The sequence below is a fragment of the Equus asinus genome, chromosome 11, assembly GCF_041296235.1.
Source record: "Equus asinus isolate D_3611 breed Donkey chromosome 11, EquAss-T2T_v2, whole genome shotgun sequence".
Lineage (NCBI taxonomy): Eukaryota > Metazoa > Chordata > Mammalia > Perissodactyla > Equidae > Equus > Equus asinus.
Window position 1 is genome coordinate 39315734 of NC_091800.1, and position 25070 is coordinate 39340803.

The window sequence follows — 25070 nt, forward strand, 5'->3', positions numbered from 1 at the left end:
ATAAATTACTGTGGTTTTAAGCCACTAAGGTTGTCGACGTTTGTTAAGGCAGCCCACGGAAACTAATACAGGATATTATGAATATTCTGGTATGAGTCTTTTCATTTCTATTAAATATCCAAAAGACAGAGTGTAAATGTATACATAACTCTATAAGAAACTGTCAAACTGTTTTATAAAGTGGCTTATACCATTTTATGTCCCCTTTACCAATATTGTGTTTTATTATAGATGCTTCACATTTTATTTTGGCCTGTTTAGGGCTAGTCTCCATCCCTCACTAATTGTTCTGTGTGGTGTGGTGCAGGAGTTGCAATTCATTTTAGTCCACAGGATACTCAAGTTTTGCAGCATCATTTGATACAAAGAAGTTCCTTTCTCCGCTCTCCAGTCTTGAAGACTTTGTTGAAAATCAATTGATGATATCTTTCTGAGTTTATTTCTAAACTTTCTAGAAAAAGGTTTATTTGTATCCCCTTAAGCCAAAGCCTGACTGTCTTGATATCAAACCAGTAATCTAAGTCCTCCAAGTTCGTTCTTTTGCAAAACTGATTTTGCCTATTCCAGGTCCTTTGCCTGCCGTATAAATTTTGGTAACATGTTGTTGATTATTATAATAAAACATGCTGGCATTGATTGGGTACGTGAATATGTGTATCAGGACTCTATTGGTCATTTGAGGGAAAAAATGAAATGTTAATATTGAGTCTTCCGAGCCATAAGCATGGTAAATATCTCCATTTATTTATAATTTCTTTACGTTCTCTCGGCAATATCTTGTAGATTTCAGCGTAGAAAATTTGCATGTTTAGTGAAAGGTATCCCTAAGTATTTTATGTTCCTTGATGCTATTGTAAATAGTAGTATTTTTACTTGTTTTCCAATATATCATTGCTTGTAGAGAAAAAATACAACTCATTTTGGCATACCGACTACTCTGTGACCTTGCTAAATTCACCAGTTACTTCTAACAAGCTTATTGTAGATTCTTTATGAATTCACATAAACAATCAGGTCACTTAAAAATAAAGATGGTTTACTTCCTCATTTCCAATGTACAGGCCTTTTATCTCTTTTCCTTTTCCTATTAAACAGATTAAAATATGCATTATAATGCTGAAGAGTGGTAAGAATAGATATCCTTGCCTGGTTTCCAGTCATAAAAGACTGAGCATTTAATTTTTCACAATTAAGTATGAGGATAGCTCCACGTTTTCCACAGATGTCTTTATCAGGTTGAAGAAATTTCCTTCTATTTCTAGGTGCTAAGAGTTTTTCCTTATCATAAACAAGGTAGAATTCAGTCAAATGCTTTCTATTTTGCATCTAGATAATTATATGATTTTTCTCCCTATTTTCTGGTAATATTGTCAACTATATTAATTAATTTTCAAATGTTAAGCCAACCTTGAACCACTTGGTCATGATATCCTTTCCTTTTCATGCATTATAATATTTGATACAAAAATATTCTATTGATAATTTTGGCATATGTGTTTAGGTATGATATGGGTCTCTAATTTTCTGTAGTGAATTCCCTTCTTTGATTCCTGATATCTGTAATTTGAGAATGTGGTTTTCTTTTTCACTGTTTTTACTTTCATTAGGTTCAAAATAATTTCTTCTTTGGTCCACAAGTAATTAAAAACTATGATATGCAATTTTCAAACAGTGAGAGATGTTCTATTATTACCCAATTTAATTTTGTTTTAGAGAGAAACATGCAAGATTTCAATCTTTTGAAAATTACTGAAACTTATGTTACCATATGGCCTACCTTGGTGAACGGGGCCGGGGCGGGGTTGGGGAGGGGGCGTCGACTTTTCCTAGTATTTACTGAAAGAGGAACATTAAAATCTCATTATAATTGGAGTGTTACCTATTTCACCATTTAATTCTGCGAGTTTTTGCTTCATGAATTTTAATGTTCTTTTATTAGGTGCATACACATTTAAGATGATTATTTCTAGTAAATTACTCCTTGTATCAACGTGTAATGTCACTATTTTCTGTAATATGCTTTGCCTCAGAATATACATTCTCTGAAATACATATAGCTATGCTACTCTTCTTCTTGTTTACTATCTATTTTCCATTTGTCCTTTCTGCTTTTTACCTCTCTTTTGTCCCTTTCCTGCTTTTGTGTTAATTAAGCGATTTTTAGTATTTCATTTTATTTCTTCTACTGGCTTTTTTTTTTTTGAGGAAGATTAGCCCTGAGCTAACTACTGCCAGTCCTCCTCTTTTTTGCTTAGGAAGACTGGCCCTGAGCTAACATCCATGCCCATCTTCCTCTACTTTATATGTGGGACGCCTTCCACAGCATGGCATGCCAAGCGTGCCATGTTTGCACCCGGGATCCGAACCGGCGAACCCCAGGCTGCCAAGAAGCAGAACATGAGAACTTAACCGCTGCGCCCCCAGGCCGGCCCCCTCCTCTACTGGCTTCTTAACTCTCTTTTTATTACATTTTTCTGAGTTGCTCTAGGACTAACAATATGCATTTATTTATTTTACTCTATTTAGAGTTATTAAGTCAATATTGTACCTGTTCATATTTTTCATTTCCTACCTCACCCTTCCAACATTTCACTCACATTTCACACCTCCTGATTCATTTCCTGTGTGTCATGTTACAATAGGACAATTCTATTTGTGCTATCCCATCATTCGTGCAATTACTATCATACCTTTTACTTTTATGTACATGTAAACCCCATCCTGAGTGTTATTTTTTTAATTATTAGTTTTCTTTTAAGTAAATTATGAGAAGAAAACAAAACACAGTTTATTTACTATATAGTTTACTTACTATTTCAGGTGCTCTTTATTCCTTTTTGTGGATCTGAGTTTTCATCTGGTATCACTTCCCTTTGGTCTAAAGGATAATCTTCAGCATTTCTTGCAGAGCAGTTCACAAACTCTGTTTTCACATGACTAAAAAATGTCTTTTTTTAACCCTATTTTTGCAAGGTATCTGCTAAATAGAGAATTTTGAGTTTTCAGGGTTTTTTGATTTCAACACTTTAAATACACCTCTTCCGTTGACTTCAGCTTTCCATTATTTCTGCTAAATCAGCAAAGTCTCTCATCCTCATTTTCCTATCTGTCAGGTGTCTTTTCTCCCCCCTCAAGTTACGTTCATGATTTTCTCTTTACCTTTGGCTTTCAGCAGTTTAACTAGAATATGCCAAGGTGTTTCTCTTTATCTTTATCCTGGGTGGGGTTTGTTGAACTTCTTGAACCAACAGGTTATGTTTTTCACTCAGTATGGCATTTCCTGGCCATTATTTGTTCCAATATTTTGTCAACCCAATCTCACTCTCCTCTCCTTTTGTGACTCCAGTTACTGGTGTTTTAGACTATTTCCAGTACACTATTAAACCCACATACTAAATATTTCAATTCAGTTATTGAACTTTTCAGATTGAGAATTTCCATATGGTCAATTTTTATAGTTTCATTTCCCTGCAAAGACTCCTTAATTAAGACCATGTTTTCTTTGATTTCTTGAAGATAATTTCCTTTAGTTCTTTGAACATATTTATAATATCCACATTAAAGTCTTTGCACGTGAAATCCAAAATTTGGGCCATCTTGTCTATTTGGCTGTTTTTTCCTTTGACAATACAGCCCATTTTATTATTCTTTACCTTTTAGTAAAATATTGAAATATTGTAACAGCTCTTGAGCTGCAATATTCCTTTGGAAAATGTTCATTCTTGTTTTAACAGACGAGTCAATTGCTGGGTGATCACCTTCAATCGTACAGCTTGAGTTTACACTTTGTTAGGGAAGCTCTGTGGAAAGTAAAAGGTGTTTCCCTAGCCCTCTAACTTGGTAGGACTCAATCTCCAAACGTTCTTCCCAGAGGCGTCTGAAAGACTTGATTATAGGTTTGTTAGGGTAGGTGCAGAGTAGGTACTCCTTTAGGGTGTGGCCTTCATTCCTAAAGTACAATCTTGCCAGTTGTTTGAGTGAATGACAACTAAATTAATGAAGCGTGAAGAAGATTTCTCTACCCTGGCAGGATCAGAATTCCAAAGTCTTCCAATAATGCTGGACCTCCAGTGTCTCTGCTCTGCTCTCACATTGGAGCCGGTCCTACCAGGCAAATCTTACTCAGCCAATGAACAGCCCCAGCCTCCAGGAAGAGAGTCAAAGGAGATCCCCACATGAACTACTAGAATCCTTTTCTGTACAATTCCTTTCCTTAAAATGGTTTGCCCTGCAGATTCCAGCTGTTTCAGCTGTCCTGAATTCTGATCTCTGCCTCCTCAGTTCAGTGAAAACCACACCCTCTGCTCAAACTTTAACTCTCGTACTATAATTGGCAAACTTTCACCAGGCCAAAAGCTGGGCGTTCAGGGAGTTCATGAGTTTGTTCTCCCAAGGTTTGCACTTTCTCTCCACTGGTTGTGTACTGTCTTAAAACAGATGACTTGCATATTTTGTCCACTTTTATCATTGTTAGTGGTTTATATGGCTTTTGTTAAATTTATTCTTAAGTATATTACAGTTTTTCATGTTACTGTAAATAGAATTTTAAAAACATTTTATAATTTCAGTTTTAAGAATACAAAAAAAATACCAGATTAACCAATTGTTTCCATTTTACCCCATTTGTTTTATCATATTCTCTCTCTCTTCCTCTCCATACATATATATTAATCAGAAGAGAAAAAAGTATGTATTTTACATACACATTGGGATAGGGTGATGTCCACCCGTTTTTCCAATATTAAGTTACTGTCTTTTTTCCTTTATAACTAATACGTAATTTATAGGAAGATGCTTTGAAACTCTGTAAATAGCGGAATATAACCTATTTTCATCAAATTTTTACCTTTGTATTAGTGGTGACAGTGCACTGAGTTAAACAGCCATTATAGTATTTACTCAGCTTTATTAAAAATGTACTTTATGGACCCATTCCAGATGGCTTCAAGAATGAGACATCAAATAAATCAGCCTATATCCACAACAATTACACTTTAAGTCACAAGTGTGACAGAACTGCCTAACTCTATATTAACTTAGTTCCTTAAGTCCAGTCTCCCCTTTACCATTACGTTCCCAATGTCATCTTAGATGGGAATATGTAAGACCTGCATATTGAGATTTGCAGAATACAGAAAATGCTTCCCAGGCACTAGATGATACGCAGGCAACCTTAAAACAATGTTGTTTGCAAAGTGATGAATCATAAGAGACCTTTTCGCTTATAACTACGAAATGCTTTAGGCTTTATTTCAAATGAATGATGCATGGCTAGTAATTAGTATGTGACTGTAATGATGTTCTGTTTTGTTTTCGCAAATGAAACAAATTAAGCAGATTGTGCCATAAAATTTCAATACTACATAGACAGTCTGACTAGAAAGCATCATGTTTTGAGTCCAAAAAACAATAACAACAACAAAAACAACACGCCACAATTCCTATTACGGACTTAAATGTCCCACTTTTTAGTTATTTATATAGAAGATTTAAAATCCCAATGAAGAAAAAATAGAAACAAGATTTCCAAAAACTTAATTTCAAGTTCAACAATTCAATAATTCAGTAAGTCCCTATGTCCAACATTCTAAGTAGTTTGTATCTAACATTAACTCAAAATTAATCTTTAAATATTGAAAATAAATTGCTCCAGTACTGAAACATCCAGAAACCACTGCTGAAAGCAACTTCAAGGAAAGTGGGCACCCACAGCAAACAGAAACACAAGAGTGACTGCCACCATTAGAAATAGACTGTGTCCTCCAGTGTCATAAAACTATGGTCCACAGCTGAGCTGTAATAGTTACTGCTTGAGTGAACAAGTTGCCTCATCTATGAAATGGTAATGCTCATCTCTGGAGTTATGTGAGAGTCAGATATAATTACTCATTCATTTATGTATCAAATATTTATTGAACCTTACTACATGCCAAACACAGTTTGAGGACCGAGAGACTCATACCGAAAATAAGATGTCAAGGACCTGGTCCAAATGAAGTGTACTATAAGCAAGAAGACAAAGAAAGGGAGAGAAAGAGAGAGAGAAATAACAAAACAGACAACATCATTTTAAATAAGGATAAGTGCTACGGATAAGCAAAAAATAGGGTAAGGTAGATAGAGAATGATGGGGAGACATCATTATGAGCACCTCCATGATGAAGTGGCATTTGAGCTGAAGCAGAGGGAACACCAAGAGCAAAGGCAAACCTGAGGTGGGAAAAGAAAATGAATATGGCTGAAACAGTGGACAAGGAAGAGAGTGGTAAAATAGTAGGTTGAAGAAAAAGAGACTAGATCACCTTACCAATTATAATTCAATTAGAAAGCACCAGAAGATCCAAAAGGAACTTCCCTTACTGGCCAAAGATGAAATAGCAGAGACTGGATTTGCCCCCTCTGCTTGAAACAACATTTTCAGACACTGAACACCAGGCAGTGTGGGACAGTGGTGCCTGAGAAAGGGGAAACAAACAAGGTGAGCCCTATGACTGCCCCAGCTTACTGTAAAAAAAAGTTTCCAAACTGCAGCACAGGGAGAAGGAACCCAGGGGAAGCCAGGAGTTCTCCATGAGTTCAGGAGACTAGGAGTCTGAGACTGCCAAGGCAGCTAGAGTTCTCAGAACAGAGCACCACAAAGGAGTAGCAGAAAGGAGTAGCACAGGAAGAAAACTCTGGAGAGCTCAAGAGCATCCCCCTCTAGTCTTTAACTGTAGTACTGATCAGCACATGCATGTGGGAGAACTACTCAAGGCCAGGGAGAGAATTAGCACAAAGGACTGGAGATAACAGTGCCTGATTCTCACACAGGGTTGAGAATAGTACCTGTTCTCACCATCCAGAGTGGAAAACCCTCATAATTTCTGGGATAGTGAGTACTCAGAAGGGTACTGCCTCAACATTGGGGAAAAATAAGCTCTAGATTTAAGGCTACTCAGATTCCATGTAACAAACCTTAAAAACAATCCATAACAGTATAAAACCGTTTGAGAAATTTAACTGCCCGCTAAAACAAAGCTCAAGAATATTTACATGAATATAAAAGTATCTAGAGTTCAAAAAGGTAAAACCTTTGTTTGGTAGCCAACCAAAAATCACTAGGCACCGAAAGAAGCAGGAAGATACAGTCAATGAGGAAGAAACTTAATAAATACAGATTCAGAAATGCATAGATGACACAATTACTAGATGAGGAAGCTAAAACAATTATTATAACCACAGTTCATATGCTTTAGAAGGTTGAAGAAAGATTGAGGATTTTAAGTAAAGAAATGAAGGACATAAAACAAAAATGCCCAACTCGAATTTCTAGAAAAGAAAACTGTGATATCTGAGATGACTGAATGGGAAAAACAGCAGATTAGACTAAAGAAAAGAAAATATTAGTGACCTGGAATACATAGCAATAGAAATAATCCAAAATGAAAAACAAAAAGAGCATCAGTGAACTACAGAACAACTTCAAGAGGCCTAAGATATGCCTCATAATAAAATATGTGTAATTGAAGTCCCTGAAATAGAGAAAAGGGAGGTATAGAAAAAATATTTGAAAAAGTAATGGCTAAAAAATTTCCAAATTTGATGAGAACTAAAAATCCACAGATCCAAGAAACTCAATGAACCCCAAGGATTAGAAAATGAAGAAAACCCAAGGTACATAATAATCAAATTGTATAAAACTAGTATTGAAGAGAAAATCTTCAAAACCATCAAAGAAAAAAAGGACACATCTACAGAGGGAAAAAAGTTAAGAATGATGGTAGATTCTTGCCTGAAATCATTCAAACGAGAAGACAGTGCAGTAACATGTTTAAAGTACTGAGAGAAAAAACTGCCAACCTGCAATTCTATACCCATGAAAACACTTTTGAAAATGAAAGTGAGAGAAGACTTTGTCAGACAGAAAACTAGAAGAATTCATTAACATCGGAAGAAATGTAACAGACAGTTCTTCAAGCAAAAGGAAGACAATTCTAGGTGGAAATTAAGATTTACACAAATGAGTGAAAAACACTGGAAATGGTATACATATGCATAGATATAGAAGACAACTGATTGTTGAAAGTAAAAATAATAACAATGTGTTAAGAGTTTTAAACACATGCCCAGGCAAAACATATAATAACAGTAGCACAAAGCCCAAGAGGAGGAAAATGGGAGTATATTGTTGCAAGGCTTTTACACTACACAAATAAGGTAGTATAACATCAGTTGAAGGTAGTTAAAAATATATATTATAAACCCTAAAGCAACTACTAATAAAACAAAGAGTATAACTAATAAGCCAAAAAAATGATAGTTATTAAAATAATCCAAGAGAAAAAGAGTACCGCAGAATAGATGAGATAAATAAAAAATACATAGCAAGATGGTAGATTCAAACCCCACCATTTTTCTTCCCCCTCCCCCAAACCCTCTGGTACTTAGTTGTATATTCTAGTTGTGAGTGCCTCTGGTTGTGCCATGTGGGACGCTGCCTCAGTGTGGCCTGATGAACGGTGCCACGTCCGCACCCAGGATCCAAACCAGTGAAACCCTGGGCCACCGAAGCAGAGTGCACAAACTTAACCACTCAGCCACGGGGCCGGCCCCAAACCCCACCATTTTAATAATCACATTAAAAGAAAATAGCCAAAACTCCACTTAAAATGTAGAGATCATCAGATTTGATTAAAAAAAAAAAACAATACTCAACTAATATGCTACCTGTAACATAGTAGGTTAAAAGGAAAAGGACTGAAAAGATATACCATGTTATTACTAATCAAAATAAAGCTGGGGTGGCTACATTAATATAACAAAGTAAATTTCAAAAGCATCCAAGTATTTTAAGCTTGGAAGTGACATAATCTCACTTAGTTTTATAATAAGAGGTCACTAGCTGCTATGTGGAAAATAACAATGCATTCAAAACATGAGGCATAGGGCCTGAAACATAGTAAGTAATCAACACATGGCAAATAGAAAAATATACAGTTATGACAGACTGGCCCAGCATCACCATCCTGGACATTTTATCTTTTCTCAACGATATTCTTCTAGAATTAATACCCACACTTTACTCTACTTTAAATTTGGGTTCCCATTGCCATTCATTAACATGTATGAAACAAAAACACCAAAGGCATCGTAATCCCTGCCTGATTTTCAGAATTTAATTTAAAAGAAGGATTACAAGAAATCATTAAAATACCATAAACACGATATTTTCATTCAAGAGCTACTTTGGCTAAATCCTCTAAACGTGCAAGTGGTTAATTTATTACATGTTCCAGAATGATCAGTGGACCAGGTAAGGGTTAGCTAGTCACAGAGTAAAAGGGAAAGTTGGAGCTGGACATAGGATTCAAACAAAATATAGAACACAGTCAGATCTTCAGATGTAATTCCAGCCTGTTGACCCTTTTATCTCTATCTCCAGAAGCTGGTCTCACTAACAGACATTAAAGTTTTGGGTGGTACTTGGGGGAGGCAGGGTCGGGAAAGTGGAGGTAAGAGATAATGACACAGAAAAACTCTCTATGTTGCAGATTAGTTTATTCAAAAGTAATGAAGAATGAGAGGGCCTTTTTCCTGCAACATTTGCTAACTAGCTCATATTTTAAAATAACTCTCCCCAGATACTCTTTTATGACAATTCCTTGCCCCGACTTTAATTTCTCCTATGCCATTTTACAAATTCTTGCTCTTTCTCTGATGCCACGGTATTAATGGCAAAGGTGTTTCTGTACTCATTCCAAACCCAGGCCCATTAAGAATGACACCTTGCTGTGTTTCTTAGCATTGATTGTTCACAGCTTTTATTCTGTTTCTACATTAAGACAAATAAAATTCATTCAGGGACTTCTAAAAATAAATCAATGGCCTTTCAGAAACTCATTTGGTGTTTGGGTTCATGCTTCTGTTCAAGCCATTGATTTGGTGGGTGAGTTTTGGGAGCATTCAAATCAAATCACTGTGATACATTTTCAGGCAACTCCTCTGCCCTTCAGTAATAAAGTGTGTCTATTGCTTTGTCCCAAGATGCCAGAAAGGCCAGGTCTGTGGTCTGCATTTCAGACAGAATAGAGAACTATGCGGATACTGACTAAGGTGTGATGAGACAGAGGACGTGTGAAGGTAGGATTCAGACAGGAGACATTAACAAAGGATTAGGGTATAGCTAAGACCCACGATTAGGAAAAATAGGTGGGAATCTGCATTTGAGGGGGGATAAAGTTGATAAAAAAGTAGTCTTTAACTGGCAAGAGAAGTAATTACTAAAGCCAACAGTCAGAATCACGAATGGTTCCAAAGGAGGTTATAAAAATCCAGTAAGAAAATAAGGGGCTAAGAACACAGTAGATATAGCCTCTCTTAATGGAAAAAACTGAGAAAAGTAAACAAGGAAAAAAAAAAGTGCTAAAGTAATAGAATGAGAATAGAATAGAAAACAGACAATTAAGCAATAAAGCAATGGATTGTCATGAAGCTAACTGAACTAGATTTCTCTTAATTACACTCAAAATATAGACTGTTTTAAAAAAAACTCTAGGTCAGAACTTAGGAAAAGCATAAACAAAGATAGTGTCAAGGAAATCTATAATACAAAAGCTGCTGGAAGCTTAAATCCTTTCAGAACATACTGGCATTCAATTGATCAGAATGATTTAGGTGCTTTACTGTGGCTAGTGTTCCAAGGGGAGCTACTTACAAAGAAAACATTGATAAAGTAGGATAGAAAGACTCTACTTGCCCATAGCATAAAACTCCAGTAATGTCACATAGTTACTATAGGAAGAAACACATAATGCGACATCAATGAACAAAGAATTGATAGAATAAATACTCGTCCAATCACAGTTTCAGCATAAAGCCACAAACTCTGAAAACTCTTGAACATATTAAAATTTATACTAAATCATGACTATTTAGTGTATAAACATAAGTCAATGTACTATATGTGGTACAGGATACATACATATACACATACACAAAGAGAATAAGATTTTCCTAGCAGATAGGAATTTGGAAAAATTATAATAATACGTCAAATGATTTGGTAGGGGTGATGCTGGTGGTACATAAATTAACACTAACTTTTCACTAAAGGGGGAAAAAAAAATCACATTGGCTGTTTCCTAGCCCATCCCTTAAATAAATATAATATGTGGACTTGGATACAAAATTGGCATCCTTGGTAAAGAAAGAAAAATAGTAGTAATAATGGATAATAGCTGAGTTGCAGGACAGGAAACTTGACCCAATGTTAGAGAGAAGAAAACAAACACATTTATCCTTTCAAAAGAGCCAAGTCTGGTATGAAAGATAAGGATGTTTAATGAAACATACAATTCAATACAAAATAAAAATATAAGCTAAGAGGGGGAAAAAACGTCAGACAAGTACTATAACGAACCGAATAAATGCAGGACTAAAACACCGCCACCCTCTGTCCCAGGAGCCACATTGCAAATTAAGTTAAATAAAACTTTATACAATTGCTTCTGGGTATCTCAGAAGTTTTCAAGAGCCCTTATCTTTAGCATCAGAGTTCCAGTTCCCTGTCAACCAGGGGACAAAAAATGAGGGAAAGGCTTCTCAAATGAAGTCAGTGGTCAGGCACAAAGAGTAACGAGCCAGACAAGGCAGTTCACTTTCCAGAAACATCTACACTCACCAGGCTCTTCAAGGAAAGACGGAGGACTTCCCTCCTATTGGGCCGAGTTTCTGAAGATAAAAAATGGTTAGTATTTGGTTTTTGTAAAGAAAAGCCGAGATAGAACTGGTCTTGAGCAAAAACACAAAGTAGGCTCAAGTCTTATCTTTAAAAATCTTTCCCTTTGCATTCATCTGTCTTTTTCCCACCTCCTGTATCCATCCACTTCTTTGCCAGTAGACCAAGGCTCGTGACTAGAAACCACATGATACAGTGGAGACAAAACACAACATGGAAATACGGAGTCAGAAATCCTGCATTTGAATCCTCTTCTATTTATGAGGTGTGAGGCTTCCTGGTTAAGTCACCTAATTCTATAGGAGTTTCAGTTCTTGCAACCCTAAGGGGCTGTTGTGAGGGATCTATCAGATAAATGTATATAAACATACTTTGTGAACTGTACATCACTGTACAAAAGTCAAATAGTGTACCGGTCATGTAATTACTTGGCTGCTCTACAGTTGCTCAATTGGTGCAATACTTATGTCACTGACCTGACACTCCAAAATTAATCTCGCTTCCTGCTCCTGTTATCCAAACTCTCATCTTCTAAGTGTAACAAGTCTCAGATACCATATTAAGAAAATAATCAGACTACACTAACATAGAGCAAGATCTTAATCTCCTCTAGCTTTCCCATTGCATGAGATGATTTACAAGCAGAAGGCTAACCTGCTGTTTTGGAATATCGCATATAGTTAACATGAACTTGTAGAATCTTTGTTTTTGTCCTTGAGCACACTTTCTATAATAACCATCAAGCTGTTATTGTATGCAACTGGATGACTTCAATTTCAGGGGATTCCTAAGGTTAAGGTCCTCAGTTGGATTTGGATATACCTAGTCAGAGAGCTAGAAGTAGAAACCTTTTAGCTCATAATTCTGGCTCCAACACATGCAACTAATATAGAAGAGAAGAGTATCCTTATCAGTTTTTCAGTAATTTGAATTCTATTCTGGACAGCTGTTCCCATGAACAGAAAACAAATACTCCAGAATGGTGTCTCAGCATAAGATCTGAGAGTCATGATAATTGATCATAACTGAAATGTTCATCAGTATCACCCCTAACTCATCCCTTTTGCTTCTCTGTAAGGGATTAAAGTATGTATTTAAAAGCCAAAGTGAAAAAATTCTGAAAGAATTAAAAATTGTTCAAAGGGAGCTACTAGTAAGTAATTTTGAGGTGGATGTAATCATTGAGAGAGGAGGGTATTTAAAGGAATGAGAGGAAAGGACAGAATGTAAGATGCTGATTTAAGTGTTAGAAGAAATGAGAAAAGAGCCAGGGAAGTAGTCACACAAGAAGCACATGGGAACCAGAAGAAAGAAAAGCAAGAAAGTGGATAAAGCAAACAGGGTGAAATGCTGCCCCAGGTCGAGAACATACAACATGAGAAATGAAAGGACTTATGTTGGATCTAGAATTATGAGGTTGTCCATAACACTAAGAGAGTAACTCTTAAAACAGCAATGGGAGCAAAAGCACATATATAAAATATGCTAGAGGTTCCCAGCACAATGGGAGAGAAAATTCTAACTGTAAAGTAGGAAATGGCTCCAAAGAAAGAAAGTGGGTCCTGAATTTGATCAAGACAGATGAGAAGAAAACATTCAAAATAAAAATATGATGATAATAATAGCAGCTAACATAATTGGGCACTTATTATTGACTACACACATGCATGTTCTCCTTTAAACCTCACCACAACCTAATGAGATAGGTTCTAAATTCACATGCATTTTATAAAGAAAGAAAATTAAATTGAGGAGTGTTAAGAAACTTGTCCAAAGTTTCATAGCCAGTATATGGTAAATTAAGAATTCAAACCGAAATCTGTCTAATTAGACTAGAAGTGCAATAAAGGATTTTTGAAGCAATCTGGAATACCAAGATGAAGTTGTTTTAGCCTCGATTCATGTTTCAATAGTAGGAACATGTTGCATAGTAAGCCTCAGTTAGCCAACAGCTAAATGGTTCCAGCTTTTCAGGATCTAAAATAAATCATAAAGTACCTTAGGGAAAGTTATGTATTCATCACATATTTATTGAGCACTTATTAAATGCGAGATTATTACTCAAGACGTTAGGAATTCACCAATAGATACCAGAGAGAATGATTCCTGCTCTCATGGACATTGTTATGATAGACTAATAGGCAGGTTAATGGACAGAACACAATACAGTAAATGAGAATATGAGTACCTGGGAAAAAATAAGCAGGGAAGAGAGAACGATGTGCTGTGGGCAACTGGGCATGCAGTTTTAAACAAAGTTCTCAGAGAAGCCCTCCAGAAGTTGACATACGAACAGAAGACGGAAGGACGTGGGAGCAAGCCATTTGGTTATCTGGAGGAAGCAAGGTCCAAGGAAAGTAAAGAGTAAATATAAAACCCCCAAGAGCAAGTATAAAACCCCCAAGAATGTAATTGGCATGTTTGAAGAACAGAACAGAGGTCATGTGGTTACAGCTAAGTTAGCCAGGGGAGAGTGGTAGAAGATGAGGCAAGAAACACCAAGGCAGTGGCAGATTATGTAGAGCCTTGTCAACCATTGCGAGGACTTAGGATTTTCCTCTCAGGTAAGAAGCCACCAGATGGTTACAGGCAGACACAGAATATTATCTGACTTAAGTCACTAGCTGTTATGTTAAGAACAGACTGTGTTAAAGATAAATTGAGGTAGATATTATTTCTTAATATTATCAAATTCTTTCATACTTTTTACATGTACGTTATATAAAACACAAGCAAAATTCTGTACCTTTTACGTCAAAGTGAAAAACATGGGGAAGATCAAAATAAATCACAGTTGAAAATTCAAACTTTTTGAGAAGCTCATCAGAGTCAGCGACTCAATGAAATAGCATATTATTCTGATCATGCTGTGTTTTTATTAGTTCTAATAAATTAAGGAACTGCACAGTTATTTAATATAGCTGACATTCTACTAATTTCAAGGGAACAAGAGTAACAAAAGCTCATAAGAGAATTCATTCAGAGTTCAATTCCACTTATCCTCCCACTCCACTGAGAACACAATTGGTAGTATGTGAGTGATTTTTCCTCTTAATGGCAGGATTTGATATTACTATTTTGATGTAGATTTGAACTAAATGCACTCAATCCCTTGATTAAACGAGTTATTTTATCAAGAAATAGGCTTGCACACTTTTGGCATTTTAACTTTATCTTAGGTCGTAATATAGGCACAATGCATTTATTATGATGATGTATTAGAGATAACTCCATTTTCTGTCCTACGACAGCAAAAGTAGGTTTTTCTTTCTTTCCACAGACACATATTCTCATGACCAATAGCTTCTTTCCAAAGATCCCTGATGAATTATATCCTACAAATGCCAAACAGCCCTCTCACCCCTGCTCATGCTTCGTATTTGAAACAAACTGCAATAGTGTCATATTATAAAATCACCTTGTACAATTCCCTAGACCAGGGATGGGAATTTTCCTCAGAGAGGTGGTAGCAGCAGAAACAAATAAAACCATGCTGATGATGAGTCCCACTCTAGGGAAAAGACTGAGAAAAACAGTAAGGTTTGCATATTTCCCCTTGCCCTTGACTGCCTCCTGTGTTACATTTCTACTTCACTCCCTAGGTGATCTCATTCAGTCCCATGGCTGTAAATCCCACCTATTGTGGCATTTATCTATTCCTCCAGCCCTGAACTCCCAGCTCACGTCCCAACTGCATGCTCCATAGGTCCACTTGGACGTCTACAGACATTTCAAGTGATCTTCCCTCCCACAAGCTGCTTCTCTTTCAAGTCTTTTCCTCATCTCTGTAAACAGAAACTTCTATCTTTCTAACTGCACAGGCCAAGAACTTTGGAACCATCCTTGACTCCTCTCACCCCCTAAATCCAATCTATGAGGAATCCTGTCTCCTCTACTTTCAAAATATATGCAGACTCTAATGACTTCTCACCAGTGACACTGCCATCAAGTCTGTGAGGCCCCAATTATTTGTCACATTAATAATTAGATCACTGTAATAGCATGTTAACTGGCCATTGGCTTCCATTTATGCCCCCATCCCACAACCTATTCCTCAAATAGCCACCAGAATAATAGATCTAAATCTAAAGCATCAATCTGATTATTTCACTTCTTTGTTTAAAACTCTCTGATGGCTTTTTTAGAGTAAGGTCCACAGGCCTCACACCATGGCTGCAAGTTCCTGGTGGCCTCTCTAATGTTACCTCTACTCTCCCTCCCCCTCATTCACTTTGCCACAGCTACTGGCCTCAACTGTGCCAAACTCACTTGTCGCTCAAAGCCTTGGTGCTTCTGGTCTCCTCTGTCTAGAACATGCTTCCCCAAGATAGTTAGACAGCTAACTAAAGTCACTCAGACTTCTGCTCCAACAGTACCTCTTCAGAGAGGCCCTCCCTAACTATATTAATCACGCACACATATACTACCCTCAGCCCACCACTTCCTGAGGAGTGTTTATTACTTAACATTACATTAAATTTCTGTTTATGTGTATACTGTTACTAAACTCAACTAAAAGGTAGGACCAAGAAGAAGAAAGCGACATGTTCATTGCAGTAAACTCAGAGCCTAGAACAACGCCCAGCTCACAGCAGGTGTTCAATAAATATTTGTCGAATAAATGAATGAATGAGCGAACCTTTGCTGAACCAAGGAGACAAGATATTCAAATAGAATGTATCGGACAGTGGTATAGTTATCAACGTAATCTCAAGGTCTAAGTTCATCCATAAAATATCTGGCAATCCAAGGCCCTGTCACACCAAAAGACTGACACCTACATTAATGGAATAGTTGCTACCTGGAGCCATTTCCCTTAGAATCAACTAATGAGAGTCAAATCAATATCAGAAAGGTACTTAAATATACTCGATCTATCAGCAGTGAAGCCACGTTAAGTCCAACCATCAAAAAGCCTCTAATCTTCTGTGAATTTTAGTATATTCATTTAAATCGATAAATCTGTTACAAATTATTTTATACTACCTGTTAAACACATAAAGAAAAGATGTAAAAGCCCTTTGAAGAGTTTTGTCAATGTCTACCTCCATCGTGTCATGTGTAGGAAGAATTAAGAAATCTGTGAGGAAAATAAGATCTTCAGAGAAAATAATAGTATGTGCAAGGTAAAGATATTTTTCAGCTGACAAGTGATTTTAACTACTTAAACCAACAAAATTTCTAAAAGTTTAAAAATTCAAATGGCATCGTGACTATTTTGACCCAGACTGCTGAAGGAGATGGAAAGCAGAAATCAGACTATAAGCAAATTATGGAAGTATTAAATGTCTGAAGAATTTTAGGCTACAAATCAATGATAAGCAAAAGCAAGCTAAATTAATAAGCCCTGAACTAGGTGAAAGAAAACCCATCTGTGCTAGTGAGCCTATATTAACTCCTGGAAACTGGTAGAAGCAGATCAAGAAGGTTCCAAAGAAAAGTGACAAGAATAACCGATTAACAGCTGAATGCTTATGATATTAAAACGAGCAGACCTCTAAGATGTAAATAGCTCTGAACACAGTCATAATAGTTTATTATTCTAAACAAATGTCCTCCCTAGGTAGTGAAAGATTTGCAGATGAGATTGCTATCTAAAGCATCATGAAATCTGAGAGATCTTGGACAAGAGGACAGGTACCAAAAAACAACAGAAGACGAACAACAACTTCTATTTTCCAGGAGGAGAGACTGGCAAGATTTTTCTCATTGACAGACAAGAGCGAAGATGAATTATTAATGAGAAAAGGAAGTATTACAAGAAGCCAAAAAGAGTTCTTGAAGAAGAAATTATATCATACTAACTCCATGTCTTTTGTTAAGTTTTAAAGAGATAACTCTGTGAAACATGAGTGATTTTATATCTGGACATTTGCAAAGCATTTGAAATAATCAACACCTAAGGAATGAAAGAAAGACTTGGAGGCATTTAGTCTGGGGCAGCGATGGCTCAGTGGAGATATTCTTTCAGCTTCCTCATCTATCTTGTTCAGTCTTTTCTGAAGGTGTTTCCATAAGCCATGATTCTTACATCAAATCACAATTTCTCCAACACCTTTTAGAAAATAAAACCACTGAATACCAAAAGAAGTACTGTATAGGGTACACTGAGTATTCTCAGACTTAAACAACATGGTCTTCTGAGTTAAAGAAGGATCATTTCCCAAGTCTAACGCTGGTGTGGTATCAGGAGAACAGTCAAATACTGTGACAAGTGTACAAGTTAAGTGGCAGAATCACATAGGATGGTTATGGGTTTTTTTTTTTTTTGGAGGAAGATTAGCCCTGAGCTAACATCTGCCGCCAATCCTCCTCTTTTTGCTGAGGAATACTGGCCCTGAGCTAACATCCATGCCCATCTTCCTCTACTTTCTATGTGGGACACCTACCACAGCATGGCTTGACAAGCAGTGCATAGGTCTGCACCCGGGATCCAAACCGGCGAACCCTAGGCCGCCGAAGCAGAACATGCAAACTTAACCGCTGTGCTACTAGGCCAGCCCCTGTTCTACTTTTTTTTTAAGTGTAAATTCAGACTTTCATGCTCAGAAGCATTGGTTACTTGGTCTACTTTTGAATTGAGCCATTCTCACCTACAGAGAAGTCATTCTCTAGAGATTCATTTTAAGAAAACTTTAAATAATTATCTCAAATACTCATTTTTATTTTAAAAAGTGACTTAAAAAAATATTGGTTTTAGGGAAATGCAAATACTTTATATGATGACACAGTGATAGATATATGTCATTATAACATTTGTCCAAATCCATAGGATGTAGAATACCGAGAGTGAACTCTAATGCAAACTATAGACTTGGGGCGATTATGATGTGCCAATGGAGAGTCATCAATTGTAATAAACGTACCACTCTGGTGAGCGATGTTGATAATATGGAGGCAGTGCATGGCGGGGGGGGGGAGGGGGAGTGAGTTTATGGGAAATCTCTGTACCTTCCCCCTAATTTTGCTGTGAACCTTAAACTGCCCTAAAAAAAATAAAATCTTAAAAAAATTTTCAAACTTTGTTTTTATTGTTCTTGCTATATATTTCCCCTCCTTTCTGTTCATCTCTTCCTTATTTCATACATTCATCTAGCCAATATAATGTTGCCACTACATGCTGGAAGCTGTGTCATGTGTTGGGAATATAAACACGAGCATGACACACTCCAGCCCATCAAAAAGTTCTGAGCATAAATGAAGACTGACGTGTAAAATAACTCTATATTTAGAATAATAAGAGCCATTTAGAGGTATGGACAGGGCATTATGGTAACAAAGAGGAAGGATACTGGATTTTGTAGGGAATAACAGAAGTGCTAGGGAAAGCACTCCAGAGCAGGCTTTCTCAAAGCAAAAGAAAGGTGAAAGGAAGCGTATTAACAGGCCTGAGCACAGTGCCTACAGAACACAGCAAGTTGTTGAGGAAAGATGAACAGGGGAATAGTTAGACAAGAAGTAGGAGGGGATGGCAGGAATTGCTTTATTAGAGACCAAATGCTAGGTGGATGGGTAGGAGGGAGCAGATAACAGAGAGGCCTGAGGCAAAAGGAAACATTTTGTGGTGATGGGTACATTCATTACCTTGCATGGTTGTAATCATGTCAAAATGAATCAAGTTCTACATTTTAAATATGTGCATTTTATTGTACACCAATTATACCTCAATGAAGTTGTTGTTTTTTTTTTAAAGGCCTAATACTAGTCTAAGAATTTCAACATCCATGTAAAAGTTATGAGGAGCAACTGAAGGATTTTAGGGAGCCAGTGAAAAGGATATTCACTGGCATTTCACTCTTCATTTTACATCTTTACAAGATGTTCCTTATAACTAAAGATTTAATCAATCAATCTGGATTTCCCATGCTCTTATTAGGTACCAAGACAAAGTTTGTCCCAATCCACAGGACACATTCCCATCAGTGAGTAACATGGGTCTTGTGTATCTCAATTCACTTTTAAACCCAAACTTCAAAAACACAAGGTACAGTAGACATCATAAATAAAAGCTGAAAGACGAATGAGAGGCACATGAGAAAAATTGCAAGTATTTACAAAGCAGTAACATACAGATGATATAAGGAGTTCCTATAAACAATAAGGAAAAATATATAATAGGAAAATAAAAGACACTAATAGGCAATACTAAGAAGAAATTTAATAATCAGGAAATATAAAGAAAAAAATCAGCTGAAAAAGGAAAGGTAATATTAAGTATTGGTGATGGTGCAAGAAAAAGAATCTTCAAGTATATTGTTCATAAAAGTGTAAATTGACATGCCTCCTGGAAGGACAATTTGGCAGTAACTATAAAGAATAAAAATAGTTTCTGGTATAGCCATTCAAATTCTGGGACTCTTTCCTAGAGACATAACAATACCCAAAACAGAAGCTAACCTTTATAGTGAGTTTATGATTATAAGATGATTTACACATATTCACTACAGCAATTTATTTAATACTCAGAATAATGAGATGGAGGTAGGCACTATTATTGTCCCTGTGGTAGGCAGAATAATGATTCCCCCAAACATGGCCACAAACTAATCCCTGAAACTTTTGGATATGTTATCTTACATGGCAAAAGGGACTTTGCAGACGTGATTAAACTAAGGATCTTGAGACAGGGAGATTATCCTGGTAGGCCCAACATAATCCCAGTGTCCTTATAAGAGGGGAGGAGAGGGTCAGAAAAGGAGATGCAATGACAAAAGCAGAAGTCAGAGTGATCCTGGACCATGAACAAGGAATATGGGCATCCTCTAGAAACTGGAAAAAGCAAGGAAATAAATTCCCCCTTAGAGCCTTCAGATGGAATACAGCACTGATGGCGTATTTTGGACTTCTGATCTCCAGAATTATAACATAAACTTCTGTTCTTTTAAGCCACTAAGTTTGTGGTAATTTGTTACAGCAGCAATAGGAAACTCATACAGTCCCATTTCATAAAGAAGGAAAGTGATGTACAAAAAAATGAATAACTACCCCGAATCATACAGCTAGTAAGGTCAATCTAGGATTTAAACCCAGAGTCCATGCTCATAACTGCTATATACACTGCCTTCAAATACATATAGAAAGATGTATACAGAATTATTTTTTTAAAACCCAGGGCAAAACAAGAACTAATGATCCCTCACTAAGGGCATGGTTAAAAGAAAAAGTCATAGTACAGACCATGAAATAGCACATAAGATTTCAAAAACAGTGCAGTACATCATGAAAAAAATTTCTGAAATATATTTTATGCTGAAAAGTTACAGAATAATGTATTTTTTAAATGTGCACACGAAATGTGCATACATTTGTAAATACTAAGAAATAGATTTGGGAGTTCAACAAAACGTTAAAAACGATCATTTGTATAGAATGCAATGAGGTAGTGGGAGACAAGGAACTTCCACTTTGTATTCAATATTTTTATATGTTATTTGAATGTTTTACAACAAGAATATTAGGGTGCATTTTAGAATGAGGCATTTTGAATGCACAGAAATATGCATGAACTTCCTACAACATTTTTTGATTAAAAATAATGGAGCCCTCTACTGAACAAAGTTTAAAAGCCCTGCCCTACAGTGACACCAAATGGTGGCAGATCAAAATACAGTACACAAACAGGACATTTGTTCAATTCAATCTTCCTATAAACGTTTGATTCCTTTGAAGAACAGCAGCTTAACAGAATTAAATAACACGGAGACAAATACTCAAAAACCTAGAATTTTTAATCAAAGAAAGTCTAGTGCATCAAGTTTAAAATGCAAATTTTAGACCTCTTTTCAAACTTGAGCTAATCTTCTGATCCCATTGAATATTTACATATCTTATTTCTCACACGGTTAAACCATGCCACTGTGAGCACAGTGATTTTACCTAATGGTTTATTGATCAAAGAAACACTGCAAATGTACGAGATGCAGTCATACAACTAAAATCAGGTTCTACTCAATAGCAACCAACCTTTGGTAAATAGGCAATATTTTGGGAGGATGAAAGAGGAGGTATTGGGGCTGAAGAGAGAAGGAAGGAATCCGAGAAAAGAGACAGGCAATTGATTCAATGATTGAGAGTTCCTAAGAAATATGTTTTCATTTCTTAATCATATTGATAGAAAATTAAGTTGAATAAAGCATGAAGCTACTAGGCATGCCAAATAGAAACTGATTTCTCAACAAAAAAAGTTTTGTCCTGGACTGTGCAGGGAAAAGAATATTTCAAATTAAGCATTTCAGTCAGTACTCAGTGTCCTCTGCCCAGAACGTAAACCAACAAATAAAATCAGCATGCTAAGTGGTTCATCCATTTCAAGTCACACAAAATAAGACAGAAATGGACCACCTCCCAGAGCACCCCCCTAAAGTAGCATTTGACCAGAACCCTTAGTCCCTCAGCATTAAATGACAGCTTGTTCAGATTTACTAATGCGTTTCTCCCAGAAAACAGAGGACATATAAATACACTGTAATCAGCTACAAAAACAAAAGTCTATAGTATCATTAAACTATTAGGCCCTGAATTCATAGCATTGGATGTCAATTCTAAAAGATACCAGCCCACCCACCACCACGTCACCAGCACAACTAGACTACAACGCAGGGATAGGGCCAGCTCTAGAACACTTTGACAACTGTCCTGCTCAAATCAGCCAGTGCCCAAGTCATAAGGACTACAAGGAGAATTCGTTCAGGACCTTAAGATGCTGAATTACTAGAAATAATAGATCAATGACTAAACCCCTTGGTACCCATAAAAGTATCCAGATCTAGTATTCTCACATTTAAGATTATTTTTTTAGGAATAGAAATAGTATCAACATTAAAGAATTTTGCTTCCAATTTCGAGGGAGAAACAAAAGTGGATACGATAGTCTATTACAGCAAACCTGGAGAGAATATAGATATATCAAATAGTGGTTGAAAGAAACCTTCAAGGACATATGATTTAATGGATATTACCATAATATTTCTGAATAGCACATTTGTATCCCACACTGTATGGGACATAGAGGTCTGGAAAGTCGTACGTAAGAAATATACGATAAAAGTAAAACATATTTTTAATTTACATGCTATATCTTATATATTCTAATTGCTCTGTAACTAACACTGGTTACTAACATTTTGGATGTGCTGCTTTTGCACACTGCCTTTCTATTAAAGAGAAAATAACATAAACTAACACCAATGTAATGGTAGAGCTGCTTTTTATTCATTATTTTACATAATTCTTGTGTACAACTAAAGTTGATTATATAATGCAAACAACTGTAGTGAATTTAGCCATTGTATCAAATTTGGATGTTTGTTTAAACAGAACACACCTTTCTGAGAAATCTGTAATTCACATGAATCAAATTAATGAATTTACATAATTGGATAAAATAAAGTTAAACTGACTGGCAAGTAACAACTGCCAAGTTTTAACTGATTGTTGTTAAAATAAAAACAATGCCAGAAATCATAATATCAGTCTAGAGAGCCTGAAGTTGAAACAGAGCTAAAAGCAAGTTTTTGTATGGTGAAAATTAAATGAAAAGGGAAGCTTTGGCCCTAGCTCAGGGTGGGGAGGAGCAAAGGTTATCCCCAAACTGACTATTCCCCGCATGCAGACTCTGGTGATTTTTCAGGCAGAAATGATGAGTACTTTAAATCTAGGATTAGTTAAAAAGTAAATGTTTTCCTTTAAGATAAAAGTCTTGAAGGAATCTGCAGTTAGTTTGCCTCAAGTTAATTGCCCATCTTGGATGCAAATGTACTTTCATTGTTTCATTGAAAGTAAAACTTAGTGTTATGGAAATCTTACAGAAATATGCATGCCAATTATAATCAATTTCCTAAAACCACCCAATTATTCTATTATTTATATCATGTTGATAAATTGAAAACATATGACTCCTTATTGAATTAGCAAACTTAAAATGGAGCTTTTATTTCAGAAAGAACAAAAAGTTTCAGGCATTCCACACTGTTCCACACACTCTTTTTGGTAATTCTCAAGTACTGTTTGCAACTTTAAGCAAATTTCCCTTCATTTGGAGGGAAGGAGTAAGGAGTAGGGCGAGCCAGACTGGGAATGGTGAAAAGTTAAAATGGAAAAAGGTAAAGTTGAAGAACGTTACTATTTGACAAAAAAAAGAATGTAAGAAGTTCTCATTTTTCCCTCAACTTACTTTCTCCTTTCTTCACCAAAAAAACTATATTTTAAAGTGTTAGTACCACACAAACCAGAACTTAAAACAATGCGTTCAAGAATCTTCATAATCAACAGATGGTAAAGCACTGTTCATATTGTCCATAGCAGATGTTTTTCAACAGCATTCCTCTTTCCACATTATATTCCATTTGCAGTCAAGTATGACCTGGCATTGAATGTGTGTATTCAAAGTCAAGTTTGAATTGACATGTCCTGAAACAGAAGTGGCCTATCTCTATCTTAAAACCAAAACTATAACCTCTAGCCCTGGTATCTGGAAATATAGTTGTCTTAACTTTCTGACCCCTACAAGTACAATGCTTGTAACTCATAGATCTTTTGATGTAGACTCTAGATTTTCAAAGGAGGGCATAACCTGGCTATTTTAAATAAACCTAAAATATCTGCAAGTTTGAGCTCATTCTTCTGTGACAATCACTAGAATATGGGAATCATCATAAATCTCTTCTGTGATGATATGCAAGATAAAAAGTTACTTGTGAAATAGACATTTTCATGTAAGCTTGTGTTTCAGTTGTAATGTGCATGGGAAATATTTCAAAATTATAATTTTACATTTTATGATTCTCATTCAAGACTCAAAAAGGATGGGCAAAAACCAAAACTCTAAGTAGTCTGTGGTTAAAAATTTAATGCAAATTCTCCCTTGTTCACTTATTCTCATATGGAAGCCATTGCAAGCAGAGAATCAAATGGGGATCAAAGGAAAAACAAAGTGATAGGTAACAGAAAATAAAGCAAGCAAGGCAAGACAGAAAAAAGAAATTTAAAAAAAGGATAGGAGAAAAGAGTGCCCTGGAGAATTGGATTAAAAAAAAAATGAAAAACATTTTTGTAAAGACAATAAGTTAAAAAGTTGTATAATAAAAATTATAAGACTGCAAATAGGAAACACTGCTTTTTCGTCTTCTGTGTTCTATTCAGAGCTTTGTGAACTTGGGGGCAGGGAGAGGGGGAAGGGGCTGCAGGCAGGTCTGAGTAGAATGGGTTTATGAAGAGACAGGAAGGAGGTTAACAGCAAATGCCTGCAACATGCAAAATACAGTGTGCAGACACAGCCATTTACTGAGCCAACTCAAATTTTCTCAATTATACCAAATACAGCTCCATCACATCCCTGGAGGTCAGTTATAATATA

General features: G+C 36.2%; 1 protein-coding gene across 1 annotated transcript in view; it reads right to left on the minus strand.

The window, feature by feature from the left end:
• DIAPH3 (diaphanous related formin 3) overlaps positions 1–25070 on the minus strand; it is a 489528-nt gene that overhangs the window by 218531 nt on the left and 245927 nt on the right. The gene's annotated exons all lie outside the window — the stretch shown is intronic.